Source organism: Argentina silus (assembly GCF_951799395.1).
Source record: "Argentina silus genome assembly, chromosome: 15".
Taxonomy (NCBI): Eukaryota; Metazoa; Chordata; class Actinopteri; order Argentiniformes; family Argentinidae; genus Argentina; species Argentina silus.
This window is the reverse complement of record NC_139669.1, coordinates 3,887,738-3,892,643: the sequence shown is the minus strand read 5'-3', so window position 1 is coordinate 3,892,643 and position 4,906 is coordinate 3,887,738.

Sequence of the window (4,906 nt, the reverse complement as noted above, 5' to 3'; positions counted from 1 at the left end):
GCCGAAGGAGGAGAGAAGATCAAGTACTCCAGACGAGTGAAGCTTCTCTGACTGGATGTTGAAGTCACCCAGTAGTGAGAGTGGTGTACTGTTTGACAGGGGAGGTGACAGAAACAGCATGGAATTCAAAGGTGAATATGGACAGGTGTGACAGGGGAAGGACATTATGTGACCACTTAGGTGAGATGAGGAGTCCTGTGCCTCCCCCTCGACCAGAGAGTCTAGGGGAATAAGAAAAGGAGTAGGCATCAGAGAGGGCTGCCGGAGTAGCTGTGTTTTCTGGTGTAATCCATGTCTCTGTGAGGGCAAGGAGGTGGAGGGACATGAAGCAGGCGTAAGCTGAGATAGCCTCTGCTTTCCGGACCGCTGACTGGCAGTTCCAGAGTCCTCCCACGACAGTGAGGTCGTGGTCAGTTGAGCATGGTGGGTAGATTAGGTTGGAATGGTTGCAAGGGGAGGTGTAGTGTTGATGTGTCCTCCTGAGGGATGAAATAACAGGAATGGGGAGAAAGCACATTGTGATATTTGCCGGTCTAGAGATACAGGGTTTGTGGGCAATACAACATGTAGGTAGCGGTCAATACACTCAGAGTAGTGAAAAAATAAACTAATAGAATAAAAATACTTAGTAGTTTGGCCTTCCTCTAAGGCCTTCCTTGATGGACTCCACAGATTGACTCCTTCGTCTTCGTGTCAGGAGGCTGTCGCAGAGGCTGTCGCTCTTTGACCGTCAAGATAGAAATGCAGATTCTGTGATTGCTGATGACTTAGCAGGGTTGCAGCCCCTCCCACCTAATGATCAGTTAATGACCAGACAGGTTTCACCATTCAATTCCAAATGTATTAGTCCTGGTCCAAGGTGAGCAGGAGTTAAATTCCTTGCAGAATAGTTTCAGGCCCTCCCACTGTAGATTGACAGCAATTGGCTTCACAGATAGCTTTCAACAGAAACTAGGTCCCAGAGCTTAAGGCAGGATAGCCACAGCAAAATACAGCAAAACTACCAGCAACACACTGACTTTAAACAAGATTAAATTAACTTACTTAGACTGGAGAACAGGCTTCACCACTCAATTCCAAATGTATTATGCCACTGCCTGTGGGGTGCTTAGAGTGTAGTGACAGTTAAGGTGCTTTGAGGTTACCACCAGAATATTTTCTATAAAGTTTCATTTTGTCGAGACGCTTTGGACATTTCACATTATCTTGGGGGTCTTCTATTCTTAACTGAGAGAAATGATTCCTCTTCCCTTATGATCTTATTTTTGAGATTCTGTTAAATCAAAGTGAGTCCCCAATGCATCATGTTCCGCTCCATGGGGGTCTCTTAAAACGACCATCACTGCTAATAGCAATGCTTCAGCAGAGCACTTTGATGCTACCTCGTATAGTATAGTGGGCTAGAGGGATAGTCCTCATTTTGTTTTGTCTGGGACATGGGTAATTCACACAGATGAAATATAAACACAATAACTCTACAACAGTATACCTGTTTATGTCCTGTTGGTCATTGTTCACTGTGACATGTGAGGTGGTAGTAATGAACAGCTCTGGACATGCATGTGCATGAGCAGAGAGAGGCTGGTTACAGATCTAAGATGCCCACGTCACCAGCTGTCACTCTGGGCTTCTGTGGTGCCAGTGAGTGGATGGGCCATGGCCCTGTGGACGGGGGGAGTGGGAAGAGGGATGGAAGAAGGAAGTAGGTCTCAGTCTCGCACACCTCAGTGTAGTACTTTCCTAAAGGAACCAAGAGGTCTTGAGGTGTCAAGGAGCAGGTAAAAATAAGCCTCCTCGAAGTCAGACCTCTGTCTGGCAGTAAAAGTGGCCAAATGAGTCAATAGTCCTTCATGCACAGTTTATGGGAATCTACAGCGCTTGGTCTGAGGCCAAGCACACTGTTGTCAACAATTCACTCTACAGTGAGGTTTATTGCTTTATTCAACGTCACAAGACAGAGCATTTTCTATGAAAATGTAACCTACAGAAATTCTAGAGTGCAGGCAAAATAAAATACCACTGACGCAGAATAAATCACTTGTGTTTGTGTCTTGCTCGAGGGAATCCAGGAGAGGTGGTCCTCTGTGGCTCAGTTGGTAGAGCATGGTGCTAACAACACTTAGGTTGTGGGTTAGATTTCCGCTGGGATCATATATAGTGAAATATGTTTGTACTCACTGCAATGTACAGGTAAGTCGCTTTGGATAAAATTGGCATATATTATATTCGGAGAGCTTAGAGGGAGTAGAGGGAGCATTGGAGATCTCTGTGACCTTTGAGTGTGTGTTGGCATCATGGCATGACTGATGCAGATTATCATGGCAGGAGAAAGACAATTATTCTGGTCATCGCAACACCCAGAGGGCCTTTTTCCTGTCTTTTCCAATCTCTGCATCCGTGTCTGGTTGCGTTATTCCCCCAGTTTGAATGTTAATGATCCAGTCAATGGGACCCTCCCGAGCCACTGAGCTCTTTCTGGCTAAGATGAGCTTCTTCTCTACAGAGCAGGAGGGTCGTGCCTCTCAGAGCAGCAGATCAATTACATCCTCCCTTAGTTCTTCTTTCTCTCTAAGACAAAGCACTTTTATTGTGAACATTATTACTCTTCTCTGCGTCCTTGAACTGGCAACAAAATTGATGAGCTAGGATCCCAGCGTTGCAGAGTTGGTCTCTGCTCGGCTGTGTGGTTACAGAGAGTGAACAGAGAATGATCGGACCATTGTTATTGTCTTTGTTGTTCTTGTTTCTTAACAGGAGAGTCGTTTTAGAGACCAGAGGAGCTGAGAGCAGAGGCAACGCCACCACAACCATATGATGTACAATGACTACAGATCAGGGCAAGTGTGTGTGTGTGTGTGTGTGTGTGTGTGTGTGTGTGTGTGTGTGTGTGTGTGTGTGTGTGTGTGGGAGAGGAGGTCCACAGGGGTGCCCACAGCCCCTGAGGCGTTCTGTCACAACAGGTATCCAGATTTCGGAGCACAAAGAGGATTTACTGGCAACATTTCTGCTTCTCACCTGATAACACTGTCATTGTCCCCAAGAGGAGGTGTTAACTTCTATCCAGTAGAGCCTCTTCCCCTCCAGCCCCCTGGAGCTGCCCTCCTCTCACACACTAATGCAACTCCATCTCAGGGGTTTTAATCCTCTCTCTTTTATCATGGGTCTGTTTTCCATGTTCCATTTGGTTTGACTGTGTGCAGGCATAGAACCTGCTGTGTCTCTCTTTATTTGTTTTTGGCTGTCAAGGCTTGTGATCTGAGCAACGTTCAGCTCATCCAAGCTTACAGGCATGACTCAGACAGCACTTAGACATGGATAGCAGCAGAGACACGCATACCTTTCCACTGCGACTCAAACCTCACATGAAAGTGGAGGCTTATTTACCTTGTCAAAGGCAGATATACACATATGTAAAATAGCTCTCTTTTGTTTGTAAGGACAAAATGAATAGCACAAATGTGAGTGTGTAGCCTATGCTAATACTTCACCTACAGTTTTTTTTTTAAAAAGGTAAATGATTATATATTGCAGGTCTTCCTTTGAGCTAGTACAGTATTCAAGTGTGCCATTATTTAACTTGAAACCTGAAACAGTTGACATGCATCAAACCAATCATAGGCTTTTATTTCAGAGGCCTTCAGTCATGTGAGCACAGCCGAGAAAGAGAGAGGGAGAAGGAGAGAATGGGGCAGAGAGGTGGAGGGCGGATTACAACCAGAATGGAAAATGGAGTTGCGTGGGGAGGGAGAGCTCAGTTGAGAGGGAATGTCTTGCTGTGCTGAGTGTGTCCTTTCCTGGTACACACACACACAGTGTGGTGTGCAGGTTGGTCAGGGGATAATGAATGCACTGTCTGGTGTCTCTCCATCTCTCTGGCCCAGCTAGCATCCCCTGTCTCTCTCCATCTCTGTCTCTCCTCTCGATGTACAGCTTCTTTATCCGGCCTCTGAGCCTACAGGAGCAAGAGCATCGAGCCTCCTCTCTGTCGTCAGCAGCCTAAAGGCCTGATGCCTCACATTAATGGCCTCTTGTATTGGTTTCTGACTTTAAGAAGAGCTCTCATTGTGATGAATAGTTGGACCCCAACATGGAGCCGTGTCCTCTCTCTGGCCTCAGACGGTACAGGCAAAATTAAAGGAGGGAAAGAGAAGGTGTGAAGTTCAGGGCTACCACACCCTCTAATAGTGAGCATGTGAGGTGGACGGCAGATCAGGTGAGGTGGACGGCAGATCAGGTGAGGTGGACGGCAGATCAGGTGAGGTGGACGGCAGATCAGAGGGTGGCCAGCTGGGTCTGTAATGACTGAATAGTTTCTTCTCAAGTTGTGACACTGGAATGCTCTGAAATTAGACAAATGATGCTAATTATTCTGGAGTGTGTGATGCATACTGAGATCGGAATGAGCAGGCTCAGCTGAATGCAGAGAGGGGATGTGGGTTTAGAATGGTTAGTGTTGGTTCCATCTTGTTGTAGCCTCAGGACCTGTAACATGAGTGCTTCTGGGGTGTCTAGTATCTACCATGGCTATGCTCTTCTTTATGAGAGTCAGATCCTCACCCTGAGTGTGTGAAACACAGCCAGTGTCATCTGGGCAGATGGCTCATTTGATGCCGGGGATCATGACTAGGTGCCCATCTCAGCTGCCAGAATGAATTGGACTACCCACTTGCTCTGATGTGCCACATGTATTTGTAATGGAGGACTCACAGCATTTCAATCTGCATTTAATGTGTGGAGCATACAAGCACTTTCCACACTCTCCTCTGTACAGTATTTTGTGTGATGGCGTGTCTGAATGGTGGATTTGAGCACAGTGACCTGCAGGCTCTGACTGTTGGTGGCGAGCCCCTGCTGTTCACAGGGTTTCAGCAATAGTGTGGGGTTAAGAGCCATTCTGAACTCCATA